This window comes from Anomaloglossus baeobatrachus, unplaced genomic scaffold (genome assembly GCF_048569485.1).
Source record: "Anomaloglossus baeobatrachus isolate aAnoBae1 unplaced genomic scaffold, aAnoBae1.hap1 Scaffold_2622, whole genome shotgun sequence".
Lineage (NCBI taxonomy): Eukaryota > Metazoa > Chordata > Amphibia > Anura > Aromobatidae > Anomaloglossus > Anomaloglossus baeobatrachus.
In genome coordinates, this window is record NW_027442161.1 from 45,854 (window position 1) to 70,374 (window position 24,521).

At 40.4% G+C, this 24,521-nt stretch overlaps 42 non-coding genes across 42 annotated transcripts; all 42 read right to left on the minus strand.

The window, feature by feature from the left end:
- Positions 1-160: 160 nt before the first annotated feature.
- TRNAG-UCC (transfer RNA glycine (anticodon UCC)) lies at positions 161-232 on the minus strand. Its single transcript has one exon. It is a non-coding gene; the product is annotated as a tRNA-Gly (tRNA).
- Positions 233-665: 433 nt separating this feature from the next.
- On the minus strand, positions 666-737 carry TRNAG-UCC (transfer RNA glycine (anticodon UCC)). Its single transcript has one exon. It is a non-coding gene; the product is annotated as a tRNA-Gly (tRNA).
- A 102-nt stretch (positions 738-839) lies between these two features.
- Positions 840-911, minus strand: TRNAG-CCC (transfer RNA glycine (anticodon CCC)). Its single transcript has one exon. It is a non-coding gene; the product is annotated as a tRNA-Gly (tRNA).
- A 1,279-nt stretch (positions 912-2,190) lies between these two features.
- Positions 2,191-2,262, minus strand: TRNAG-UCC (transfer RNA glycine (anticodon UCC)). Its single transcript has one exon. It is a non-coding gene; the product is annotated as a tRNA-Gly (tRNA).
- A 433-nt stretch (positions 2,263-2,695) lies between these two features.
- TRNAG-UCC (transfer RNA glycine (anticodon UCC)) lies at positions 2,696-2,767 on the minus strand. The gene has a single exon. It is a non-coding gene; the product is annotated as a tRNA-Gly (tRNA).
- A 102-nt stretch (positions 2,768-2,869) lies between these two features.
- On the minus strand, positions 2,870-2,941 carry TRNAG-CCC (transfer RNA glycine (anticodon CCC)). Its single transcript has one exon. It is a non-coding gene; the product is annotated as a tRNA-Gly (tRNA).
- A 774-nt stretch (positions 2,942-3,715) lies between these two features.
- On the minus strand, positions 3,716-3,787 carry TRNAG-UCC (transfer RNA glycine (anticodon UCC)). The gene has a single exon. It is a non-coding gene; the product is annotated as a tRNA-Gly (tRNA).
- Positions 3,788-5,240: 1,453 nt separating this feature from the next.
- Positions 5,241-5,312, minus strand: TRNAG-UCC (transfer RNA glycine (anticodon UCC)). The gene has a single exon. It is a non-coding gene; the product is annotated as a tRNA-Gly (tRNA).
- A 433-nt stretch (positions 5,313-5,745) lies between these two features.
- TRNAG-UCC (transfer RNA glycine (anticodon UCC)) lies at positions 5,746-5,817 on the minus strand. Its single transcript has one exon. It is a non-coding gene; the product is annotated as a tRNA-Gly (tRNA).
- Positions 5,818-5,919: 102 nt separating this feature from the next.
- On the minus strand, positions 5,920-5,991 carry TRNAG-CCC (transfer RNA glycine (anticodon CCC)). Its single transcript has one exon. It is a non-coding gene; the product is annotated as a tRNA-Gly (tRNA).
- Positions 5,992-6,765: 774 nt separating this feature from the next.
- On the minus strand, positions 6,766-6,837 carry TRNAG-UCC (transfer RNA glycine (anticodon UCC)). The gene has a single exon. It is a non-coding gene; the product is annotated as a tRNA-Gly (tRNA).
- A 102-nt stretch (positions 6,838-6,939) lies between these two features.
- On the minus strand, positions 6,940-7,011 carry TRNAG-CCC (transfer RNA glycine (anticodon CCC)). The gene has a single exon. It is a non-coding gene; the product is annotated as a tRNA-Gly (tRNA).
- A 775-nt stretch (positions 7,012-7,786) lies between these two features.
- TRNAG-UCC (transfer RNA glycine (anticodon UCC)) lies at positions 7,787-7,858 on the minus strand. Its single transcript has one exon. It is a non-coding gene; the product is annotated as a tRNA-Gly (tRNA).
- Positions 7,859-7,960: 102 nt separating this feature from the next.
- On the minus strand, positions 7,961-8,032 carry TRNAG-CCC (transfer RNA glycine (anticodon CCC)). The gene has a single exon. It is a non-coding gene; the product is annotated as a tRNA-Gly (tRNA).
- A 651-nt stretch (positions 8,033-8,683) lies between these two features.
- Positions 8,684-8,755, minus strand: TRNAG-UCC (transfer RNA glycine (anticodon UCC)). Its single transcript has one exon. It is a non-coding gene; the product is annotated as a tRNA-Gly (tRNA).
- A 102-nt stretch (positions 8,756-8,857) lies between these two features.
- TRNAG-CCC (transfer RNA glycine (anticodon CCC)) lies at positions 8,858-8,929 on the minus strand. Its single transcript has one exon. It is a non-coding gene; the product is annotated as a tRNA-Gly (tRNA).
- A 269-nt stretch (positions 8,930-9,198) lies between these two features.
- Positions 9,199-9,270, minus strand: TRNAG-UCC (transfer RNA glycine (anticodon UCC)). The gene has a single exon. It is a non-coding gene; the product is annotated as a tRNA-Gly (tRNA).
- Positions 9,271-9,372: 102 nt separating this feature from the next.
- On the minus strand, positions 9,373-9,444 carry TRNAG-CCC (transfer RNA glycine (anticodon CCC)). Its single transcript has one exon. It is a non-coding gene; the product is annotated as a tRNA-Gly (tRNA).
- A 774-nt stretch (positions 9,445-10,218) lies between these two features.
- Positions 10,219-10,290, minus strand: TRNAG-UCC (transfer RNA glycine (anticodon UCC)). Its single transcript has one exon. It is a non-coding gene; the product is annotated as a tRNA-Gly (tRNA).
- Positions 10,291-10,392: 102 nt separating this feature from the next.
- Positions 10,393-10,464, minus strand: TRNAG-CCC (transfer RNA glycine (anticodon CCC)). The gene has a single exon. It is a non-coding gene; the product is annotated as a tRNA-Gly (tRNA).
- Positions 10,465-11,238: 774 nt separating this feature from the next.
- On the minus strand, positions 11,239-11,310 carry TRNAG-UCC (transfer RNA glycine (anticodon UCC)). The gene has a single exon. It is a non-coding gene; the product is annotated as a tRNA-Gly (tRNA).
- A 102-nt stretch (positions 11,311-11,412) lies between these two features.
- Positions 11,413-11,484, minus strand: TRNAG-CCC (transfer RNA glycine (anticodon CCC)). Its single transcript has one exon. It is a non-coding gene; the product is annotated as a tRNA-Gly (tRNA).
- Positions 11,485-12,432: 948 nt separating this feature from the next.
- Positions 12,433-12,504, minus strand: TRNAG-CCC (transfer RNA glycine (anticodon CCC)). The gene has a single exon. It is a non-coding gene; the product is annotated as a tRNA-Gly (tRNA).
- Positions 12,505-14,288: 1,784 nt separating this feature from the next.
- TRNAG-UCC (transfer RNA glycine (anticodon UCC)) lies at positions 14,289-14,360 on the minus strand. The gene has a single exon. It is a non-coding gene; the product is annotated as a tRNA-Gly (tRNA).
- A 433-nt stretch (positions 14,361-14,793) lies between these two features.
- Positions 14,794-14,865, minus strand: TRNAG-UCC (transfer RNA glycine (anticodon UCC)). The gene has a single exon. It is a non-coding gene; the product is annotated as a tRNA-Gly (tRNA).
- A 937-nt stretch (positions 14,866-15,802) lies between these two features.
- TRNAG-UCC (transfer RNA glycine (anticodon UCC)) lies at positions 15,803-15,874 on the minus strand. The gene has a single exon. It is a non-coding gene; the product is annotated as a tRNA-Gly (tRNA).
- A 937-nt stretch (positions 15,875-16,811) lies between these two features.
- Positions 16,812-16,883, minus strand: TRNAG-UCC (transfer RNA glycine (anticodon UCC)). Its single transcript has one exon. It is a non-coding gene; the product is annotated as a tRNA-Gly (tRNA).
- A 433-nt stretch (positions 16,884-17,316) lies between these two features.
- TRNAG-UCC (transfer RNA glycine (anticodon UCC)) lies at positions 17,317-17,388 on the minus strand. Its single transcript has one exon. It is a non-coding gene; the product is annotated as a tRNA-Gly (tRNA).
- Positions 17,389-17,821: 433 nt separating this feature from the next.
- TRNAG-UCC (transfer RNA glycine (anticodon UCC)) lies at positions 17,822-17,893 on the minus strand. The gene has a single exon. It is a non-coding gene; the product is annotated as a tRNA-Gly (tRNA).
- Positions 17,894-17,996: 103 nt separating this feature from the next.
- On the minus strand, positions 17,997-18,068 carry TRNAG-CCC (transfer RNA glycine (anticodon CCC)). Its single transcript has one exon. It is a non-coding gene; the product is annotated as a tRNA-Gly (tRNA).
- Positions 18,069-18,511: 443 nt separating this feature from the next.
- TRNAG-CCC (transfer RNA glycine (anticodon CCC)) lies at positions 18,512-18,583 on the minus strand. Its single transcript has one exon. It is a non-coding gene; the product is annotated as a tRNA-Gly (tRNA).
- A 269-nt stretch (positions 18,584-18,852) lies between these two features.
- On the minus strand, positions 18,853-18,924 carry TRNAG-UCC (transfer RNA glycine (anticodon UCC)). Its single transcript has one exon. It is a non-coding gene; the product is annotated as a tRNA-Gly (tRNA).
- A 432-nt stretch (positions 18,925-19,356) lies between these two features.
- On the minus strand, positions 19,357-19,428 carry TRNAG-UCC (transfer RNA glycine (anticodon UCC)). The gene has a single exon. It is a non-coding gene; the product is annotated as a tRNA-Gly (tRNA).
- Positions 19,429-19,530: 102 nt separating this feature from the next.
- On the minus strand, positions 19,531-19,602 carry TRNAG-CCC (transfer RNA glycine (anticodon CCC)). The gene has a single exon. It is a non-coding gene; the product is annotated as a tRNA-Gly (tRNA).
- Positions 19,603-19,869: 267 nt separating this feature from the next.
- TRNAG-UCC (transfer RNA glycine (anticodon UCC)) lies at positions 19,870-19,941 on the minus strand. Its single transcript has one exon. It is a non-coding gene; the product is annotated as a tRNA-Gly (tRNA).
- Positions 19,942-20,374: 433 nt separating this feature from the next.
- Positions 20,375-20,446, minus strand: TRNAG-UCC (transfer RNA glycine (anticodon UCC)). Its single transcript has one exon. It is a non-coding gene; the product is annotated as a tRNA-Gly (tRNA).
- A 937-nt stretch (positions 20,447-21,383) lies between these two features.
- TRNAG-UCC (transfer RNA glycine (anticodon UCC)) lies at positions 21,384-21,455 on the minus strand. Its single transcript has one exon. It is a non-coding gene; the product is annotated as a tRNA-Gly (tRNA).
- Positions 21,456-21,888: 433 nt separating this feature from the next.
- On the minus strand, positions 21,889-21,960 carry TRNAG-UCC (transfer RNA glycine (anticodon UCC)). The gene has a single exon. It is a non-coding gene; the product is annotated as a tRNA-Gly (tRNA).
- A 433-nt stretch (positions 21,961-22,393) lies between these two features.
- On the minus strand, positions 22,394-22,465 carry TRNAG-UCC (transfer RNA glycine (anticodon UCC)). The gene has a single exon. It is a non-coding gene; the product is annotated as a tRNA-Gly (tRNA).
- Positions 22,466-23,072: 607 nt separating this feature from the next.
- Positions 23,073-23,144, minus strand: TRNAG-CCC (transfer RNA glycine (anticodon CCC)). Its single transcript has one exon. It is a non-coding gene; the product is annotated as a tRNA-Gly (tRNA).
- Positions 23,145-23,413: 269 nt separating this feature from the next.
- Positions 23,414-23,485, minus strand: TRNAG-UCC (transfer RNA glycine (anticodon UCC)). Its single transcript has one exon. It is a non-coding gene; the product is annotated as a tRNA-Gly (tRNA).
- Positions 23,486-23,917: 432 nt separating this feature from the next.
- TRNAG-UCC (transfer RNA glycine (anticodon UCC)) lies at positions 23,918-23,989 on the minus strand. The gene has a single exon. It is a non-coding gene; the product is annotated as a tRNA-Gly (tRNA).
- Between the last annotated feature and the right edge of the window lie 532 nt (positions 23,990-24,521).

Here is a 24,521-nt window from a genome sequence, read left to right on the forward strand (position 1 = left end):
TATCAACAACTGTAACGCGGCAAATAGTTAAGGTTAGACAGTTGAAAAGAAGCAGAGAAACTTTCTCTTCATTATTGTTATTTTAATTTTCAGTATTGCTAAATTGTGTGAAGAACAAACGAAAACCATGAGCCTTAAACAGAATAAAAGCATCACCAAATGCGTTGGCCGGGAATCGAACCCGGGTCAACTGCTTGGAAGGCAGCTATGCTCACCACTATACCACCAACGCTTGAACATGCACACGTTTTTTTACATTTTCTGCCTCAGCACCATATTTTTTCATTCTTATTAGTAAAAAGTAACATGTTGCAAAAAAAAACTCCATACCGCCTGCAATCGAACCCGGGTCAATTGCTTGGGAAGCAACTATTCTCGCCACTATACCACCAATGCCTACCCCCACACTGAAAACGTGTGCTTTTGCTCATCAACTGTGCTAAGGTGTTACAAAAACAGCACCCTGGCATTTTTCTTATAATGCGCAGTAACCCTACTAAGCTTTTATCAACAACTGTAACGCGGCAAATAGTTAAGGTTAGACAGTTGAAAAGAAGCAGAGAAACTTTCTCTTCATTATTGTTATTTTAATTTTCAGTATTGCTAAATTGTGTGAAGAACAAACGAAAACCATGAGCCTTAAACAGAATAAAAGCATCACCAAATGCGTTGGCCGGGAATCGAACCCGGGTCAACTGCTTGGAAGGCAGCTATGCTCACCACTATACCACCAACGCTTGAACATGCACACGTTTTTTTACATTTTCTGCCTCAGCACCATATTTTTTCATTCTTATTAGTAAAAAGTAACATGTTGCAAAAAAAAAACCCATACCGCCTGCATTGGCCGGGAATCGAACCCGGGTCAATTGCTTGGGAAGCAACTATTCTCGCCACTATACCACCAATGCCTACCCCCACACTGAAAACGTGTGCTTTTGCTCATCAACTGTGCTAAGGTGTTACAAAAACAGCACCTTGGCATTTTTCTTATAATGCGCAGTAACCCTACTAAGCTTTTATCAACAACTGTAACGCGGCAAATAGTTAAGGTTAGACAGTTGAAAAGAAGCAGAGAAACTTTCTCTTCATTATTGTTATTTTAATTTTCAGTATTGCTAAATTGTGTGAAGAACAAACGAAAACCATGAGCCTTAAACAGAATAAAAGCATCACCAAATGCGTTGGCCGGGAATCGAGCCTGGGTCAACTGCTTGGAAGGCAGCTATGCTCACCACTATACCACCAACGCTTGAACATGCACACGTTTTTTTACGTTTTCTGCCTCAGCATCATATTTTTTCATTCTTTTTAGTAAAAAGTAACATGTTGCAAAAAAAAACTCCATACCGCCTGCAATCGAACCCGGGTCAATTGCTTGGGAAGCAACTATTCTCGCCACTATACCACCAATGCCTACCCCCACACTGAAAACGTGTGCTTTTGCTCATCAACTATGCTAAGGTGTTACAAAAACAGCACCCTGGCATTTTTCTTATAATGCGCAGTAACCCTACTAAGCTTTTATCAACAACTGTAACGCGGCAAATAGTTAAGGTTAGACAGTTGAAAAGAAGCAGAGAAACTTTCTCTTCATTATTGTTATTTTAATTTTCAGTATTGCTAAATTGTGTGAAGAACAAACGAAAACCATGAGCCTTAAACAGAATAAAAGCATCACCAAATGCGTTGGCCGGGAATCGAACCCGGGTCAATTGCTTGGAAGGCAGCTATGCTCACCACTATACCACCAACGCTTGAACATGCACACGTTTTTTTACGTTTTCTGCCTCAGCATCATATTTTTTCATTCTTTTTAGTAAAAAGTAACATGTTGCAAAAAAAAACTCCATACCGCCTGCAATCGAACCCGGGTCAATTGCTTGGGAAGCAACTATTCTCGCCACTATACCACCAATGCCTACCCCCACACTGAAAACGTGTGCTTTTGCTCATCAACTGTGCTAAGGTGTTACAAAAACAGCACCCTGGCATTTTTCTTATAATGCGCAGTAACCCTACTAAGCTTTTATCAACAACTGTAACGCGGCAAATAGTTAAGGTTAGACAGTTGAAAAGAAGCAGAGAAACTTTCTCTTCATTATTGTTATTTTAATTTTCAGTATTGCTAAATTGTGTGAAGAACAAACGAAAACCATGAGCCTTAAACAGAATAAAAGCATCACCAAATGCGTTGGCCGGGAATCGAACCCGGGTCAACTGCTTGGAAGGCAGCTATGCTCACCACTATACCACCAACGCTTGAACATGCACACGTTTTTTTACATTTTCTGCCTCAGCACCATATTTTTTCATTCTTATTAGTAAAAAGTAACATGTTGCAAAAAAAAACTCCATACCGCCTGCAATCGAACCCGGGTCAATTGCTTGGGAAGCAACTATTCTCGCCACTATACCACCAATGCCTACCCCCACACTGAAAACGTGTGTTTTTGCTCATCAACTGTGCTAAGGTGTTACAAAAACAGCACCCTGGCATTTTTCTTATAATGCGCAGTAACCCTACTAAGCTTTTATCAACAACTGTAACGCGGCAAATAGTTAAGGTTAGACAGTTGAAAAGAAGCAGAGAAACTTTCTCTTCATTATTGTTATTTTAATTTTCAGTATTGCTAAATTGTGTGAAGAACAAACGAAAACCATGAGCCTTAAACAGAATAAAAGCATCACCAAATGCGTTGGCCGGGAATCGAACCCGGGTCAACTGCTTGGAAGGCAGCTATGCTCACCACTATACCACCAACGCTTGAACATGCACACGTTTTTTTACATTTTCTGCCTCAGCACCATATTTTTTCATTCTTATTAGTAAAAAGTAACATGTTGCAAAAAAAAAACCCATACCGCCTGCATTGGCCGGGAATCGAACCCGGGTCAATTGCTTGGGAAGCAACTATTCTCGCCACTATACCACCAATGCCTACCCCCACACTGAAAACGTGTGCTTTTGCTCATCAACTGTGCTAAGGTGTTACAAAAACAGCACCTTGGCATTTTTCTTATAATGCGCAGTAACCCTACTAAGCTTTTATCAACAACTGTAACGCGGCAAATAGTTAAGGTTAGACAGTTGAAAAGAAGCAGAGAAACTTTCTCTTCATTATTGTTATTTTAATTTTCAGTATTGCTAAATTGTGTGAAGAACAAACGAAAACCATGAGCCTTAAACAGAATAAAAGCATCACCAAATGCGTTGGCCGGGAATCGAGCCTGGGTCAACTGCTTGGAAGGCAGCTATGCTCACCACTATACCACCAACGCTTGAACATGCACACGTTTTTTTACGTTTTCTGCCTCAGCATCATATTTTTTCATTCTTTTTAGTAAAAAGTAACATGTTGCAAAAAAAAACTCCATACCGCCTGCAATCGAACCCGGGTCAATTGCTTGGGAAGCAACTATTCTCGCCACTATACCACCAATGCCTACCCCCACACTGAAAACGTGTGCTTTTGCTCATCAACTATGCTAAGGTGTTACAAAAACAGCACCCTGGCATTTTTCTTATAATGCGCAGTAACCCTACTAAGCTTTTATCAACAACTGTAACGCGGCAAATAGTTAAGGTTAGACAGTTGAAAAGAAGCAGAGAAACTTTCTCTTCATTATTGTTATTTTAATTTTCAGTATTGCTAAATTGTGTGAAGAACAAACGAAAACCATGAGCCTTAAACAGAATAAAAGCATCACCAAATGCGTTGGCCGGGAATCGAACCCGGGTCAACTGCTTGGAAGGCAGCTATGCTCACCACTATACCACCAACGCTTGAACATGCACACGTTTTTTTACGTTTTCTGCCTCAGCATCATATTTTTTCATTCTTTTTAGTAAAAAGTAACATGTTGCAAAAAAAAACTCCATACCGCCTGCATTGGCCGGGAATCGAACCCGGGTCAATTGCTTAAGAAGCAACTATTCTCGCCACTATACCACCAATGCCTACCCCCACACTGAAAACGTGTGCTTTTGCTCATCAACTGTGCTAAGGTGTTACAAAAACAGCACCCTGGCATTTTTCTTATAATGCGCAGTAACCCTACTAAGCTATTATCAACAACTGTAACGCGGCAAATAGTTAAGGTTAGACAGTTGAAAAGAAGCAGAGAAACTTTCTCTTCATTATTGTTATTTTAATTTTCAGTATTGCTAAATTGTGTGAAGAACAAACGAAAACCATGAGCCTTAAACAGAATAAAAGCATCACCAAATGCGTTGGCCGGGAATCGAACCCGTGTCAATTGCTTGGAAGGCAGCTATGCTCACCACTATACCACCAACGCTTGAACATGCACACGTTTTTTTACGTTTTCTGACTCAGCATCATATTTTTTCATTCTTTTTAGTAAAAAGTAACATGTTGCAAAAAAAAACTCCATACCGCCTGCAATCGAACCCGGGTCAATTGCTTGGGAAGCAACTATTCTCGCCACTATACCACCAATGCCTACCCCCACACTGAAAACGTGTGCTTTTGCTCATCAACTGTGCTAAGGTGTTACAAAAACAGCACCCTGGCATTTTTCTTATAATGCGCAGTAACCCTACTAAGCTTTTATCAACAACTGTAACGCGGCAAATAGTTAAGGTTAGACAGTTGAAAAGAAGCAGAGAAACTTTCTCTTCATTATTGTTATTTTAATTTTCAGTATTGCTAAATTGTGTGAAGAACAAACGAAAACCATGAGCCTTAAACAGAATAAAAGCATCACCAAATGCGTTGGCCGGGAATCGAACCCGGGTCAATTGCTTGGAAGGCAGCTATGCTCACCACTATACCACCAACGCTTGAACATGCACACGTTTTTTTACGTTTTCTGCCTCAGCATCATATTTTTTCATTCTTTTTAGTAAAAAGTAACATGTTGCAAAAAAAAACTCCATACCGCCTGCAATCGAACCCGGGTCAATTGCTTGGGAAGCAACTATTCTCGCCACTATACCACCAATGCCTACCCCCACACTGAAAACGTGTGCTTTTGCTCATCAACTGTGCTAAGGTGTTACAAAAACAGCACCCTGGCATTTTTCTTATAATGCGCAGTAACCCTACTAAGCTTTTATCAACAACTGTAACGCGGCAAATAGTTAAGGTTAGACAGTTGAAAAGAAGCAGAGAAACTTTCTCTTCATTATTGTTATTTTAATTTTCAGTATTGCTAAATTGTGTGAAGAACAAACGAAAACCATGAGCCTTAAACAGAATAAAAGCATCACCAAATGCGTTGGCCGGGAATCGAACCCGGGTCAACTGCTTGGAAGGCAGCTATGCTCACCACTATACCACCAACGCTTGAACATGCACACGTTTTTTTACATTTTCTGCCTCAGCACCATATTTTTTCATTCTTATTAGTAAAAAGTAACATGTTGCAAAAAAAAACTCCATACCGCCTGCAATCGAACCCGGGTCAATTGCTTGGGAAGCAACTATTCTCGCCACTATACCACCAATGCCTACCCCCACACTGAAAACGTGTGTTTTTGCTCATCAACTGTGCTAAGGTGTTACAAAAACAGCACCCTGGCATTTTTCTTATAATGCGCAGTAACCCTACTAAGCTTTTATCAACAACTGTAACGCGGCAAATAGTTAAGGTTAGACAGTTGAAAAGAAGCAGAGAAACTTTCTCTTCATTATTGTTATTTTAATTTTCAGTATTGCTAAATTGTGTGAAGAACAAACGAAAACCATGAGCCTTAAACAGAATAAAAGCATCACCAAATGCGTTGGCCGGGAATCGAACCCGGGTCAACTGCTTGGAAGGCAGCTATGCTCACCACTATACCACCAACGCTTGAACATGCACACGTTTTTTTACATTTTCTGCCTCAGCACCATATTTTTTCATTCTTATTAGTAAAAAGTAACATGTTGCAAAAAAAAAACCCATACCGCCTGCATTGGCCGGGAATCGAACCCGGGTCAATTGCTTGGGAAGCAACTATTCTCGCCACTATACCACCAATGCCTACCCCCACACTGAAAACGTGTGCTTTTGCTCATCAACTGTGCTAAGGTGTTACAAAAACAGCACCTTGGCATTTTTCTTATAATGCGCAGTAACCCTACTAAGCTTTTATCAACAACTGTAACGCGGCAAATAGTTAAGGTTAGACAGTTGAAAAGAAGCAGAGAAACTTTCTCTTCATTATTGTTATTTTAATTTTCAGTATTGCTAAATTGTGTGAAGAACAAACGAAAACCATGAGCCTTAAACAGAATAAAAGCATCACCAAATGCGTTGGCCGGGAATCGAGCCTGGGTCAACTGCTTGGAAGGCAGCTATGCTCACCACTATACCACCAACGCTTGAACATGCACACGTTTTTTTACGTTTTCTGCCTCAGCATCATATTTTTTCATTCTTTTTAGTAAAAAGTAACATGTTGCAAAAAAAAACTCCATACCGCCTGCAATCGAACCCGGGTCAATTGCTTGGGAAGCAACTATTCTCGCCACTATACCACCAATGCCTACCCCCACACTGAAAACGTGTGCTTTTGCTCATCAACTATGCTAAGGTGTTACAAAAACAGCACCCTGGCATTTTTCTTATAATGCGCAGTAACCCTACTAAGCTTTTATCAACAACTGTAACGCGGCAAATAGTTAAGGTTAGACAGTTGAAAAGAAGCAGAGAAACTTTCTCTTCATTATTGTTATTTTAATTTTCAGTATTGCTAAATTGTGTGAAGAACAAACGAAAACCATGAGCCTTAAACAGAATAAAAGCATCACCAAATGCGTTGGCCGGGAATCGAACCCGGGTCAACTGCTTGGAAGGCAGCTATGCTCACCACTATACCACCAACGCTTGAACATGCACACGTTTTTTTACGTTTTCTGCCTCAGCATCATATTTTTTCATTCTTTTTAGTAAAAAGTAACATGTTGCAAAAAAAAACTCCATACCGCCTGCATTGGCCGGGAATCGAACCCGGGTCAATTGCTTGGGAAGCAACTATTCTCGCCACTATACCACCAATGCCTACCCCCACACTGAAAACGTGTGCTTTTGCTCATCAACTGTGCTAAGGTGTTACAAAAACAGCACCCTGGCATTTTTCTTATAATGCGCAGTAACCCTACTAAGCTATTATCAACAACTGTAACGCGGCAAATAGTTAAGGTTAGACAGTTGAAAAGAAGCAGAGAAACTTTCTCTTCATTATTGTTATTTTAATTTTCAGTATTGCTAAATTGTGTGAAGAACAAACGAAAACCATGAGCCTTAAACAGAATAAAAGCATCACCAAATGCGTTGGCCGGGAATCGAACCCGTGTCAATTGCTTGGAAGGCAGCTATGCTCACCACTATACCACCAACGCTTGAACATGCACACGTTTTTTTTACGTTTTCTGACTCAGCATCATATTTTTTCATTCTTTTTAGTAAAAAGTAACATGTTGCAAAAAAAAACTCCATACCGCCTGCAATCGAACCCGGGTCAATTGCTTGGGAAGCAACTATTCTCGCCACTATACCACCAATGCCTACCCCCACACTGAAAACGTGTGCTTTTGCTCATCAACTGTGCTAAGGTGTTACAAAAACAGCACCCTGGCATTTTTCTTATAATGCGCAGTAACCCTACTAAGCTTTTATCAACAACTGTAACGCGGCAAATAGTTAAGGTTAGACAGTTGAAAAGAAGCAGAGAAACTTTCTCTTCATTATTGTTATTTTAATTTTCAGTATTGCTAAATTGTGTGAAGAACAAACGAAAACCATGAGCCTTAAACAGAATAAAAGCATCACCAAATGCGTTGGCCGGGAATCGAACCCGGGTCAACTGCTTGGAAGGCAGCTATGCTCACCACTATACCACCAACGCTTGAACATGCACACGTTTTTTTACATTTTCTGCCTCAGCACCATATTTTTTCATTCTTATTAGTAAAAAGTAACATGTTGCAAAAAAAAAACCCATACCGCCTGCATTGGCCGGGAATCGAACCCGGGTCAATTGCTTGGGAAGCAACTATTCTCGCCACTATACCACCAATGCCTACCCCCACACTGAAAACGTGTGCTTTTGCTCATCAACTGTGCTAAGGTGTTACAAAAACAGCACCTTGGCATTTTTCTTATAATGCGCAGTAACCCTACTAAGCTTTTATCAACAACTGTAACGCGGCAAATAGTTAAGGTTAGACAGTTGAAAAGAAGCAGAGAAACTTTCTCTTCATTATTGTTATTTTAATTTTCAGTATTGCTAAATTGTGTGAAGAACAAACGAAAACCATGAGCCTTAAACAGAATAAAAGCATCACCAAATGCGTTGGCCGGGAATCGAGCCTGGGTCAACTGCTTGGAAGGCAGCTATGCTCACCACTATACCACCAACGCTTGAACGGAAGCAACTATTCTCGCCACTATACCACCAATGCCTACCCCCACACTGAAAACGTGTGCTTTTGCTCATCAACTATGCTAAGGTGTTACAAAAACAGCACCCTGGCATTTTTCTTATAATGCGCAGTAACCCTACTAAGCTTTTATCAACAACTGTAACGCGGCAAATAGTTAAGGTTAGACAGTTGAAAAGAAGCAGAGAAACTTTCTCTTCATTATTGTTATTTTAATTTTCAGTATTGCTAAATTGTGTGAAGAACAAACGAAAACCATGAGCCTTAAACAGAATAAAAGCATCACCAAATGCGTTGGCCGGGAATCGAACCCGGGTCAACTGCTTGGAAGGCAGCTATGCTCACCACTATACCACCAACGCTTGAACATGCACACGTTTTTTTACATTTTCTGCCTCAGCACCATATTTTTTCATTCTTATTAGTAAAAAGTAACATGTTGCAAAAAAAAAACCCATACCGCCTGCATTGGCCGGGAATCGAACCCGGGTCAATTGCTTGGGAAGCAACTATTCTCGCCACTATACCACCAATGCCTACCCCCACACTGAAAACGTGTGCTTTTGCTCATCAACTGTGCTAAGGTGTTACAAAAACAGCACCTTGGCATTTTTCTTATAATGCGCAGTAACCCTACTAAGCTTTTATCAACAACTGTAACGCGGCAAATAGTTAAGGTTAGACAGTTGAAAAGAAGCAGAGAAACTTTCTCTTCATTATTGTTATTTTAATTTTCAGTATTGCTAAATTGTGTGAAGAACAAACGAAAACCATGAGCCTTAAACAGAATAAAAGCATCACCAAATGCGTTGGCCGGGAATCGAACCCGGGTCAACTGCTTGGAAGGCAGCTATGCTCACCACTATACCACCAACGCTTGAACATGCACACGTTTTTTTACATTTTCTGCCTCAGCACCATATTTTTTCATTCTTATTAGTAAAAAGTAACATGTTGCAAAAAAAAAACCCATACCGCCTGCATTGGCCGGGAATCGAACCCGGGTCAATTGCTTGGGAAGCAACTATTCTCGCCACTATACCACCAATGCCTACCCCCACACTGAAAACGTGTGCTTTTGCTCATCAACTGTGCTAAGGTGTTACAAAAACAGCACCTTGGCATTTTTCTTATAATGCGCAGTAACCCTACTAAGCTTTTATCAACAACTGTAACGCGGCAAATAGTTAAGGTTAGACAGTTGAAAAGAAGCAGAGAAACTTTCTCTTCATTATTGTTATTTTAATTTTCAGTATTGCTAAATTGTGTGAAGAACAAACGAAAACCATGAGCCTTAAACAGAATAAAAGCATCACCAAATGCGTTGGCCGGGAATCGAGCCTGGGTCAACTGCTTGGAAGGCAGCTATGCTCACCACTATACCACCAACGCTTGAACATGCACACGTTTTTTTACGTTTTCTGCCTCAGCATCATATTTTTTCATTCTTTTTAGTAAAAAGTAACATGTTGCAAAAAAAAACTCCATACCGCCTGCAATCGAACCCGGGTCAATTGCTTGGGAAGCAACTATTCTCGCCACTATACCACCAATGCCTACCCCCACACTGAAAACGTGTGCTTTTGCTCATCAACTATGCTAAGGTGTTACAAAAACAGCACCCTGGCATTTTTCTTATAATGCGCAGTAACCCTACTAAGCTTTTATCAACAACTGTAACGCGGCAAATAGTTAAGGTTAGACAGTTGAAAAGAAGCAGAGAAACTTTCTCTTCATTATTGTTATTTTAATTTTCAGTATTGCTAAATTGTGTGAAGAACAAACGAAAACCATGAGCCTTAAACAGAATAAAAGCATCACCAAATGCGTTGGCCGGGAATCGAACCCGGGTCAACTGCTTGGAAGGCAGCTATGCTCACCACTATACCACCAACGCTTGAACATGCACACGTTTTTTTACGTTTTCTGCCTCAGCATCATATTTTTTCATTCTTTTTAGTAAAAAGTAACATGTTGCAAAAAAAAACTCCATACCGCCTGCATTGGCCGGGAATCGAACCCGGGTCAATTGCTTGGGAAGCAACTATTCTCGCCACTATACCACCAATGCCTACCCCCACACTGAAAACGTGTGCTTTTGCTCATCAACTGTGCTAAGGTGTTACAAAAACAGCACCTTGGCATTTTTCTTATAATGCGCAGTAACCCTACTAAGCTTTTATCAACAACTGTAACGCGGCAAATAGTTAAGGTTAGACAGTTGAAAAGAAGCAGAGAAACTTTCTCTTCATTATTGTTATTTTAATTTTCAGTATTGCTAAATTGTGTGAAGAACAAACGAAAACCATGAGCCTTAAACAGAATAAAAGCATCACCAAATGCGTTGGCCGGGAATCGAGCCTGGGTCAACTGCTTGGAAGGCAGCTATGCTCACCACTATACCACCAACGCTTGAACATGCACACGTTTTTTTACGTTTTCTGCCTCAGCATCATATTTTTTCATTCTTTTTAGTAAAAAGTAACATGTTGCAAAAAAAAACTCCATACCGCCTGCAATCGAACCCGGGTCAATTGCTTGGGAAGCAACTATTCTCGCCACTATACCACCAATGCCTACCCCCACACTGAAAACGTGTGCTTTTGCTCATCAACTATGCTAAGGTGTTACAAAAACAGCACCCTGGCATTTTTCTTATAATGCGCAGTAACCCTACTAAGCTTTTATCAACAACTGTAACGCGGCAAATAGTTAAGGTTAGACAGTTGAAAAGAAGCAGAGAAACTTTCTCTTCATTATTGTTATTTTAATTTTCAGTATTGCTAAATTGTGTGAAGAACAAACGAAAACCATGAGCCTTAAACAGAATAAAAGCATCACCAAATGCGTTGGCCGGGAATCGAACCCGGGTCAACTGCTTGGAAGGCAGCTATGCTCACCACTATACCACCAACGCTTGAACATGCACACGTTTTTTTACGTTTTCTGCCTCAGCATCATATTTTTTCATTCTTTTTAGTAAAAAGTAACATGTTGCAAAAAAAAACTCCATACCGCCTGCATTGGCCGGGAATCGAACCCGGGTCAATTGCTTGGGAAGCAACTATTCTCGCCACTATACCACCAATGCCTACCCCCACACTGAAAACGTGTGCTTTTGCTCATCAACTGTGCTAAGGTGTTACAAAAACAGCACCTTGGCATTTTTCTTATAATGCGCAGTAACCCTACTAAGCTTTTATCAACAACTGTAACGCGGCAAATAGTTAAGGTTAGACAGTTGAAAAGAAGCAGAGAAACTTTCTCTTCATTATTGTTATTTTAATTTTCAGTATTGCTAAATTGTGTGAAGAACAAACGAAAACCATGAGCCTTAAACAGAATAAAAGCATCACCAAATGCGTTGGCCGGGAATCGAACCTGGGTCAACTGCTTGGAAGGCAGCTATGCTCACCACTATACCACCAACGCTTGAACATGCACACGTTTTTTTACGTTATCTGCCTCAGCATCATATTTTTTCATTCTTTTTAGTAAAAAGTAACATGTTGCAAAAAAAAACTCCATACCGCCTGCAATCGAACCCGGGTCAATTGCTTGGGAAGCAACTATTCTCGCCACTATACCACCAATGCCTACCCCCACACTGAAAACGTGTGCTTTTGCTCATCAACTATGCTAAGGTGTTACAAAAACAGCACCCTGGCATTTTTCTTATAATGCGCAGTAACCCTACTAAGCTTTTATCAACAACTGTAACGCGGCAAATAGTTAAGGTTAGACAGTTGAAAAGAAGCAGAGAAACTTTCTCTTCATTATTGTTATTTTAATTTTCAGTATTGCTAAATTGTGTGAAGAACAAACGAAAACCATGAGCCTTAAACAGAATAAAAGCATCACCAAATGCGTTGGCCGGGAATCGAACCCGGGTCAACTGCTTGGAAGGCAGCTATGCTCACCCCTATACCACCAACGCTTGAACATGCACACGTTTTTTTACGTTTTCTGCCTCAGCATCATATTTTTTCATTCTTTTTAGTAAAAAGTAACATGTTGCAAAAAAAAACTCCATACCGCCTGCATTGGCCGGGAATCGAACCCGGGTCAATTGCTTGGGAAGCAACTATTCTCGCCACTATACCACCAATGCCTACCCCCACACTGAAAACGTGTGCTTTTGCTCATCAACTGTGCTAAGGTGTTACAAAAACAGCACCCTGGCATTTTTCTTATAATGCGCAGTAACCCTACTAAGCTTTTATCAACAACTGTAACGCGGCAAATCGTTAAGGTTAGACAGTTGAAAAGAAGCAGAGAAACTTTCTCTTCATTATTGTTATTTTAATTTTCAGTATTGCTAAATTGTGTGAAGAACAAACGAAAACCATGAGCCTTAAACAGAATAAAAGCATCACCAAATGCGTTGGCCGGGAATCGAACCTGGGTCAACTGCTTGGAAGGCAGCTATGCTCACCACTATACCACCAACGCTTGAACATGCACACGTTTTTTTACGTTTTCTGCCTCAGCATCATATTTTTTCATTCTTTTTAGTAAAAAGTAACATGTTGCAAAAAAAAACTCCATACCGCCTGCAATCGAACCCGGGTCAATTGCTTGAGAAGCAACTATTCTCGCCACTATACCACCAATGCCTACCCCCACACTGAAAACGTGTGCTTTTGCTCATCAACTATGCTAAGGTGTTACAAAAACAGCACCCTGGCATTTTTCTTATAATGCGCAGTAACCCTACTAAGCTTTTATCAACAACTGTAACGCGGCAAATAGTTAAGGTTAGACAGTTGAAAAGAAGCAGAGAAACTTTCTCTTCATTATTGTTATTTTAATTTTCAGTATTGCTAAATTGTGTGAAGAACAAACGAAAACCATGAGCCTTAAACAGAATAAAAGCATCACCAAATGCGTTGGCCGGGAATCGAAACCGGGTCAACTGCTTGGAAGGCAGCTATGCTCACCACTATACCACCAACGCTTGAACATGCACACGTTTTTTTACGTTTTCTGCCTCAGCATCATATTTTTTCATTCTTTTTAGTAAAAAGTAACATGTTGCAAAAAAAAACTCCATACCGCCTGCAATCGAACCCGGGTCAATTGCTTGGAAAGCAACTATTCTCGCCACTATACCACCAATGCCTACCCCCACACTGAAAATGTGTGCTTTTGCTCATCAACTGTGCTAAGGTGTTACAAAAACAGCACCCTGGCATTTTTCTTATAATGCGCAGTAACCCTACTAAGCTTTTATCAACAACTGTAACGCGGCAAATAGTTAAGGTTAGACAGTTGAAAAGAAGCAGAGAAACTTTCTCTTCATTATTGTTATTTTAATTTTCAGTATTGCTAAATTGTGTGAAGGACAAACGAAAACCATGAGCCTTAAACAGAATAAAAGCATCACCAAATGCGTTGGCCGGGAATCGAACCTGGGTCAACTGCTTGAAAGGCAGCTATGCTCACCACTATACCACCAACGCTTGAACATGCACACGTTTTTTTACGTTTTCTGCCTCAGCATCATATTTTTTCATTCTTTTTAGTAAAAAGTAACATGTTGCAAAAAAAAACTCCATACCGCCTGCAATCGAACCCGGGTCAATTGCTTGGGAAGCAACTATTCTCGCCACTATACCACCAATGCCTACCCCCACACTGAAAACGTGTGCTTTTGCTCATCAACTATGCTAAGGTGTTACAAAAACAGCACCCTGGCATTTTTCTTATAATGCGCAGTAACCCTACTAAGCTTTTATCAACAACTGTAACGCGGCAAATAGTTAAGGTTAGACAGTTGAAAAGAAGCAGAGAAACTTTCTCTTCATTATTGTTATTTTAATTTTCAGTATTGCTAAATTGTGTGAAGAACAAACGAAAACCATGAGCCTTAAACAGAATAAAAGCATCACCAAATGCGTTGGCCGGGAATCGAACCCGGGTCAACTGCTTGGAAGGCAGCTATGCTCACCACTATACCACCAACGCTTGAACATGCACACGTTTTTTTACGTTTTCTGCCTCAGCATCATATTTTTTCATTCTTTTTAGTAAAAAGTAACATGTTGCAAAAAAAAACTCCATACCGCCTGCAATCGAACCCGGGTCAATTGCTTGGAAAGCAACTATTCTCGCCACTATACCACCAATGCCTACCCCCACACTGAAAACGTGTGCTTTTGCTCATCAACTGTGCTAAGGTGTTACAAAAACAGCACCCTGGCATTTTTCTTATAATGCGCAGTAACCCTACTAAGCTTTTATCAACAACTGTAACGCGGCAAATAGTTAAGGTTAGACAGTTGAAAAGAAGCAGAGAAACTTTCTCTTCATTATTGTTATTTTAATTTTCAGTATTGCTAAATTGTGTGAAGAACAAACGAAAACCATGAGCCTTAAACAGAATAAAAGCATCACCAAATGCGTTGGCCGGGAATCGAACCCGGGTCAACTGCTTGGAAGGCAGCTATGCTCACCACTATACCACCAACGCTTGAACATGCACACTTTTTTTACGTTTTCTGCCTCAGCATCATATTTTTTCATTCTTTTTAGTAAAAAGTAACATGTTGCAAAAAAAACCTCCATACCGCCTGCAATCGAACCTGGGTCAATTGCTTGGGAAGCAACTATTCTCGCCACTATACCACCAATGCCTACCCCCACACTGAAAACATGTGCTTTTGCTCATCAACTGTGCTAAGGTGTTACAAAAACAGCACCCTGGCATTTTTCTTATAATGCGCAGTAACCCTACTAAGCTTTTATCAACAACTGTAACGCGGCAAATAGTTAAGGTTAGACAGTTGAAAAGAAGCAGAGAAACTTTCTCTTCATTATTGTTATTTTAATTTTCAGTATTGCTAAATTGTGTGAAGAACAAACAAAAACTATGAGCCTTAAACAGAATAAAGGCATCACCAAATGCGTTGGCCGGGAATCGAACCCGGGTCAATTGCTTGGAAGGCAGCTATGCTCACCACTATACCACCAACGCTTGAACATGCACACGTTTTTTTACGTTTTCTGCCTCAGCATCATATTTTTTCATTCTTTTTAGTAAAAAGTAACATGTTGCAAAAAAAACCTCCATACCGCCTGCAATCGAACCCGGGTCATTTGCTTGGGAAGCAACTATTCTCGCCACTATACCACCAATGCCTACCCCCACACTGAAAACGTGTGCTTTTGCTCATCAACTGTGCTAAGGTGTTACAAAAACAGCACCCTGGCATTTTTCTTATAATGCGCAGTAACCCTACTAAGCTTTTATCAACAACTGTAACGCGGCAAATAGTTAAGTTTAAACAGTTGAAAAGAAGCAGAGAAACTTTCTCTTCATTATTGTTATTTTAATTTTCAGTATTGCTAAATTGTGTGAAGAACAAACGAAAACCATGAGCCTTAAACAGAATAAAAGCATCACCAAATGCGTTGGCCGGGAATCGAACCCGGGTCAACTGCTTGGAAGGCAGCTATGCTCACCACTATACCACCAACGCTTGAACATGCACACTTTTTTTACGTTTTCTGCCTCAGCATCATATTTTTTCATTCTTTTTAGTAAAAAGTAACATGTTGCAAAAAAAACCTCCATACCGCCTGCAATCGAACCCGGGTCAATTGCTTGGGAAGCAACTATTCTCGCCACTATACCACCAATGCCTACCCCCACACTGAAAACGTGTGCTTTTGCTCATCAACTGTGCTAAGGTGTTACAAAAACAGCACCCTGGCATTTTTCTTATAATGCGCAGTAACCCTACTAAGCTTTTATCAACAACTGTAACGCGGCAAATAGTTAAGGTTAGACAGTTGAAAAGAAGCAGAGAAACTTTCTCTTCATTATTGTTATTTTAATTTTCAGTATTGCTAAATTGTGTGAAGAACAAACGAAAACCATGAGCCTTAAACAGAATAAAAGCATCACCAAATGCGTTGGCCGGGAATCGAACCCGGGTCAACTGCTTGGAAGGCAGCTATGCTCACCACTATACCACCAACGATTGAACATGCACACGTTTTTTTACGTTTTCTGCCTCAGCATCATATTTTTTCATTCTTTTTAGTAAAAAGTAACATGTTGCAAAAAAAAACTCCATACCGCCTGCAATCGAACCCGGGTCAATTGCTTGGGAAGCAACTATTCTCGCCACTATACCACCAATGCCTACCCCCACACTGAAAACGTGTGCTTTTGCTCATCAACTGTGCTAAGGTGTTACAAAAACAGCACCCTGGCATTTTTCTTATAATGCGCAGTAACCCTACTAAGCTTTTATCAACAACTGTAACGCGGCAAATAGTTAAGGTTAGACAGTTGAAAAGAAGCAGAGAAACTTTCTCTTCATTATTGTTATTTTAATTTTCAGTATTGCTAAATTGTGTGAAGAACAAACGAAAACCATGAGCCTTAAACAGAATAAAAGCATCACCAAATGCGTTGGCCGGGAATCGAACCCGGGTCAACTGCTTGGAAGGCAGCTATGCTCACCACTATACCACCAACGCTTGAACATGCACACGTTTTTTTAAGTTTTCTGCCTCAGCATCATATTTTTTCATTCTTTTTAGTAAAAAGTAACATGTTGCAAAAAAAACCTCCATACCGCCTGCAATCGAACCCGGGTCAATTGCTTGGGAAGCAACTATTCTCGCCACTATACCACCAATGCCTACCCCCACACTGAAAACGTGTGCTTTTGCTCATCAACTGTGCTAAGGTGTTACAAAAACAGCACCCTGGCATTTTTCTTATAATGCGCAGTAACCCTACTAAGCTTTTATCAACAACTGTAACGCGGCAAATAGTTAAGGTTAGACAGTTGAAAAGAAGCAGAGAAACTTTCTCTTCATTATTGTTATTTTAATTTTCAGTATTGCTAAATTGTGTGAAGAACAAACGAAAACCATGAGCCTTAAACAGAATAAAAGCATCACCAAATGCGTTGGCCGGGAATCGAACCCGGGTCAACTGCTTGGAAGGCAGCTATGCTCACCACTATACCACCAACGCTTGAACATGCACACGTTTTTTTACGTTTTCTGCCTCAGCATCATATTTTTTCATTCTTTTTAGTAAAAAGTAACATGTTGCAAAAAAAAACTCCATACCGCCTGCAATCGAACCCGGGTCAATTGCTTGGAAAGCAACTATTCTCGCCACTATACCACCAATGCCTACCCCCACACTGAAAACGTGTGCTTTTGCTCATCAACTGTGCTAAGGTGTTACAAAAACAGCACCCTGGCATTTTTCTTATAATGCGCAGTAACCCTACTAAGCTTTTATCAACAACTGTAACGCGGCAAATAGTTAAGGTTAGACAGTTGAAAAGAAGCAGAGAAACTTTCTCTTCATTATTGTTATTTTAATTTTCAGTATTGCTAAATTGTGTGAAGAACAAACGAAAACCATGAGCCTTAAACAGAATAAAAGCATCACCAAATGCGTTGGCCGGGAATCGAACCCGGGTCAACTGCTTGGAAGGCAGCTATGCTCACCACTATACCACCAACGCTTGAACATGCACACGTTTTTTTACATTTTCTGCCTCAGCACCATATTTTTTCATTCTTATTAGTAAAAAGTAACATGTTGCAAAAAAAAAACCCCATACCGCCTGCATTGGCCGGGAATCGAATCCGGGTCAATTGCTTGGGAAGCAACTATTCTCGCCACTATACCACCAATGCCTACCCCCACACTGAAAACGTGTGCTTTTGCTCATCAACTGTGCTAAGGTGTTACAAAAACAGCACCCTGGCATTTTTCTTATAATGCGCAGTAACCCTACTAAGCTTTTATCAACAACTGTAACGCGGCAAATAGTTAAGGTTAGACAGTTGAAAAGAAGCAGAGAAACTTTCTCTTCATTATTGTTATTTTAATTTTCAGTATTGCTAAATTGTGTGAAGAACAAACGAAAACCATGAGCCTTAAACAGAATAAAAGCATCACCAAATGCGTTGGCCGAGAATCGAACCCGGGTCAACTGCTTGGAAGGCAGCTATGCTCACCGCTATACCACCAACGCTTGAACATGCACACGTTTTTTTACATTTTCTGCCTCAGCACCATATTTTTTCATTCTTATTAGTAAAAAGTAACATGTTGCAAAAAAAAAACCCATACCGCCTGCATTGGCCGGGAATCGAACCCGGGTCAATTGCTTGGGAAGCAACTATTCTCGCCACTATACCACCAATGCCTACCCCCACACTGAAAACGTGTGCTTTTGCTCATCAACTGTGCTAAGGTGTTACAAAAACAGCACCTTGGCATTTTTCTTATAATGCGCAGTAACCCTACTAAGCTTTTATCAACAACTGTAACGCGGCAAATAGTTAAGGTTAGACAGTTGAAAAGAAGCAGAGAAACTTTCTCTTCATTATTGTTATTTTAATTTTCAGTATTGCTAAATTGTGTGAAGAACAAACGAAAACCATGAGCCTTAAACAGAATAAAAGCATCACCAAATGCGTTGGCCGGGAATCGAACCCGGGTCAACTGCTTGGAAGGCAGCTATGCTCACCACTATACCACCAACGCTTGAACATGCACACTTTTTTTACGTTTTCTGCCTCAGCATCATATTTTTTCATTCTTTTTAGTAAAAAGTAACATGTTGCAAAAAAACCCTCCATACCGCCTGCAATCGAACCTGGGTCAATTGCTTGGGAAGCAACTATTCTCGCCACTATACCACCAATGCCTACCCCCACACTGAAAACATGTGCTTTTGCTCATCAACTGTGCTAAGGTGTTACAAAAACAGCACCCTGGCATTTTTCTTATAATGCGCAGTAACCCTACTAAGCTTTTATCAACAACTGTAACGCGGCAAATAGTTAAGGTTAGACAGTTGAAAAGAAGCAGAGAAACTTTCTCTTCATTATTGTTATTTTAATTTTCAGTATTGCTAAATTGTGTGAAGAACAAACGAAAACCATGAGCCTTAAACAGAATAAAAGCATCACCAAATGCGTTGGCCGGGAATTGAACCCGGGTCAACTGCTTGGAAGGCAGCTATGCTCACCACTATACCACCAACGCTTGAACATGCACACGTTTTTTTACGTTTTCTGCCTCAGCATCATATTTTTTCATTCTTTTTAGTAAAAAGTAACATGTTGCAAAAAAAAACTCCATACCGCCTGCATTGGCCGGGAATCGAACCCGGGTCAATTGCTTGGGAAGCAACTATTCTCGCCACTATACCACCAATGCCTACCCCCACACTGAAAACGTGTGCTTTTGCTCATCAACTGTGCTAAGGTGTTACAAAAACAGCACCCTGGCATTTTTCTTATAATGCGCAGTAACCCTACTAAGCTTTTATCAACAACTGTAACGCGGCAAATAGTTAAGGTTAGACAGTTGAAAAGAAGCAGAGAAACTTTCTCTTCATTATTGTTATTTTAATTCAGTATTGCTAAATTGTGTGAAGAACAAACGAAAACCATGAGCCTTAAACAGAATAAAAGCATCACCAAATGCGTTGGCCGGGAATTGAACCCGGGTCAACTGCTTGGAAGGCAGCTATGCTCACCACTATACCACCAACGCTTGAACATGCACACGTTTTTTTACGTTTTCTGCCTCAGCATCATATTTTTTCATTCTTTTTAGTAAAAAGTAACATGTTGCAAAAAAAAACTCCATACCGCCTGCAATCGAACCCGGGTCAATTGCTTGGGAAGCAACTATTCTCGCCACTATACCACCAATGCCTACCCCCACACTGAAAACGTGTGCTTTTGCTCATCAACTGTGCTAAGGTGTTACAAAAACAGCACCCTGGCATTTTTCTTATAATGCGCAGTAACCCTACTAAGCTTTTATCAACAACTGTAACGCGGCAAATAGTTAAGTTTAAACAGTTGAAAAGAAGCAGAGAAACTTTCTCTTCATTATTGTTATTTTAATTTTCAGTATTGCTAAATTGTGTGAAGAACAAACGAAAACCATGAGCCTTAAACAGAATAAAAGCATCACCAAATGCGTTGGCCGGGAATCGAACCCGGGTCAACTGCTTGGAAGGCAGCTATGCTCACCACTATACCACCAACGCTTGAACATGCACACTTTTTTTACGTTTTCTGCCTCAGCATCATATTTTTTCATTCTTTTTAGTAAAAAGTAACATGTTGCAAAAAAAACCTCCATACCGCCTGCAATCGAACCCGGGTCAATTGCTTGGGAAGCAACTATTCTCGCCACTATACCACCAATGCCTACCCCCACACTGAAAACGTGTGCTTTTGCTCATCAACTGTGCTAAGGTGTTACAAAAACAGCACCCTGGCATTTTTCTTATAATGCGCAGTAACCCTACTAAGCTTTTATCAACAACTGTAACGCGGCAAATAGTTAAGGTTAGACAGTTGAAAAGAAGCAGAGAAACTTTCTCTTCATTATTGTTATTTTAATTTTCAGTATTGCTAAATTGTGTGAAGAACAAACGAAAACCATGAGCCTTAAACAGAATAAAAGCATCACCAAATGCGTTGGCCGGGAATCGAACCCGGGTCAACTGCTTGGAAGGCAGCTATGCTCACCACTATACCACCAACGATTGAACATGCACACGTTTTTTTACGTTTTCTGCCTCAGCATCATATTTTTTCATTCTTTTTAGTAAAAAGTAACATGTTGCAAAAAAAAACTCCATACCGCCTGCAATCGAACCCGGGTCAATTGCTTGGGAAGCAACTATTCTCGCCACTATACCACCAATGCCTACCCCCACACTGAAAACGTGTGCTTTTGCTCATCAACTGTGCTAAGGTGTTACAAAAACAGCACCCTGGCATTTTTCTTATAATGCGCAGTAACCCTACTAAGCTTTTATCAACAACTGTAACGCGGCAAATAGTTAAGGTTAGACAGTTGAAAAGAAGCAGAGAAACTTTCTCTTCATTATTGTTATTTTAATTTTCAGTATTGCTAAATTGTGTGAAGAACAAACGAAAACCATGAGCCTTAAACAGAATAAAAGCATCACCAAATGCGTTGGCCGGGAATCGAACCCGGGTCAACTGCTTGGAAGGCAGCTATGCTCACCACTATACCACCAACGCTTGAACATGCACACGTTTTTTTAAGTTTTCTGCCTCAGCATCATATTTTTTCATTCTTTTTAGTAAAAAGTAACATGTTGCAAAAAAAACCTCCATACCGCCTGCAATCGAACCCGGGTCAATTGCTTGGGAAGCAACTATTCTCGCCACTATACCACCAATGCCTACCCCCACACTGAAAACGTGTGCTTTTGCTCATCAACTGTGCTAAGGTGTTACAAAAACAGCACCCTGGCATTTTTCTTATAATGCGCAGTAACCCTACTAAGCTTTTATCAACAACTGTAACGCGGCAAATAGTTAAGGTTAGACAGTTGAAAAGAAGCAGAGAAACTTTCTCTTCATTATTGTTATTTTAATTTTCAGTATTGCTAAATTGTGTGAAGAACAAACGAAAACCATGAGCCTTAAACAGAATAAAAGCATCACCAAATGCGTTGGCCGGGAATCGAACCCGGGTCAACTGCTTGGAAGGCAGCTATGCTCACCACTATACCACCAACGCTTGAACATGCACACGTTTTTTTACGTTTTCTGCCTCAGCATCATATTTTTTCATTCTTTTTAGTAAAAAGTAACATGTTGCAAAAAAAAACTCCATACCGCCTGCAATCGAACCCGGGTCAATTGCTTGGAAAGCAACTATTCTCGCCACTATACCACCAATGCCTACCCCCACACTGAAAACGTGTGCTTTTGCTCATCAACTGTGCTAAGGTGTTACAAAAACAGCACCCTGGCATTTTTCTTATAATGCGCAGTAACCCTACTAAGCTTTTATCAACAACTGTAACGCGGCAAATAGTTAAGGTTAGACAGTTGAAAAGAAGCAGAGAAACTTTCTCTTCATTATTGTTATTTTAATTTTCAGTATTGCTAAATTGTGTGAAGAACAAACGAAAACCATGAGCCTTAAACAGAATAAAAGCATCACCAAATGCGTTGGCCGGGAATTGAACCCGGGTCAACTGCTTGGAAGGCAGCTATGCTCACCACTATACCACCAACGCTTGAACATGCACACGTTTTTTTACGTTTTCTGCCTCAGCATCATATTTTTTCATTCTTTTTAGTAAAAAGTAACATGTTGCAAAAAAAAACTCCATACCGCCTGCAATCGAACCCGGGTCAATTGCTTGGGAAGCAACTATTCTCGCCACTATACCACCAATGCCTACCCCCACACTGAAAACGTGTGCTTTTGCTCATCAACTGTGCTAAGGTGTTACAAAAACAGCACCCTGGCATTTTTCTTATAATGCGCAGTAACCCTACTAAGCTTTTATCAACAACTGTAACGCGGCAAATAGTTAAGGTTAGACAGTTGAAAAGAAGCAGAGAAACTTTCTCTTCATTATTGTTATTTTAATTTTCAGTATTGCTAAATTGTGTGAAGAACAAACGAAAACCATGAGCCTTAAACAGAATAAAAGCATCACCAAATGCGTTGGCCGGGAATCGAACCTGGGTCAACTGCTTGGAAGGCAGCTATGCTCACCACTATACCACCAACGCTTGAACATGCACACGTTTTTTTACGTTTTCTGCCTCAGCATCATATTTTTTCATTCTTTTTAGTAAAAAGTAACATGTTGCAAAAAAAAACCCCATACCGCCTGCATTGGCCGGGAATCGAATCCGGGTCAATTGCTTGGGAAGCAACTATTCTCGCCACTATACCACCAATGCCTACCCCCACACTGAAAACGTGTGCTTTTGCTCATCAACTGTGCTAAGGTGTTACAAAAACAGCACCCTGGCATTTTTCTTATAATGCGCAGTAACCCTACTAAGCTTTTATCAACAACTGTAACGCGGCAAATAGTTAAGGTTAGACAGTTGAAAAGAAGCAGAGAAACTTTCTCTTCATTATTGTTATTTTAATTTTCAGTATTGCTAAATTGTGTGAAGAACAAACGAAAACCATGAGCCTTAAACAGAATAAAAGCATCACCAAATGCGTTGGCCGGGAATCGAACCCGGGTCAACTGCTTGGAAGGCAGCTATGCTCACCACTATACCACCAACGCTTGAACATGCACACTTTTTTTACGTTTTCTGCCTCAGCATCATATTTTTTCATTCTTTTTAGTAAAAAGTAACATGTTGCAAAAAAAACCTCCATACCGCCTGCAATCGAACCCGGGTCAATTGCTTGGGAAGCAACTATTCTCGCCACTATACCACCAATGCCTACCCCCACACTGAAAACGTGTGCTTTTGCTCATCAACTGTGCTAAGGTGTTACAAAAACAGCACCCTGGCATTTTTCTTATAATGCGCAGTAACCCTACTAAGCTTTTATCAACAACTGTAACGCGGCAAATAGTTAAGGTTAGACAGTTGAAAAGAAGCAGAGAAACTTTCTCTTCATTATTGTTATTTTAATTTTCAGTATTGCTAAATTGTGTGAAGAACAAACGAAAACCATGAGCCTTAAACAGAATAAAAGCATCACCAAATGCGTTGGCCGGGAATCGAACCCGGGTCAACTGCTTGGAAGGCAGCTATGCTCACCACTATACCACCAACGCTTGAACATGCACACTTTTTTTACGTTTTCTGCCTCAGCATCATATTTTTTCATTCTTTTTAGTAAAAAGTAACATGTTGCAAAAAAAACCTCCATACCGCCTGCAATCGAACCCGGGTCAATTGCTTGGGAAGCAACTATTCTCGCCACTATACCACCAATGCCTACCCCCACACTGAAAACGTGTGCTTTTGCTCATCAACTGTGCTAAGGTGTTACAAAAACAGCACCCTGGCATTTTTCTTATAATGCGCAGTAACCCTACTAAGCTTTTATCAACAACTGTAACGCGGCAAATAGTTAAGGTTAGACAGTTGAAAAGAAGCAGAGAAACTTTCTCTTCATTATTGTTATTTTAATTTTCAGTATTGCTAAATTGTGTGAAGAACAAACGAAAACCATGAGCCTTAAACAGAATAAAAGCATCACCAAATGCGTTGGCCGGGAATCGAACCCGGGTCAACTGCTTGGAAGGCAGCTATGCTCACCACTATACCACCAACGATTGAACATGCACACGTTTTTTTACGTTT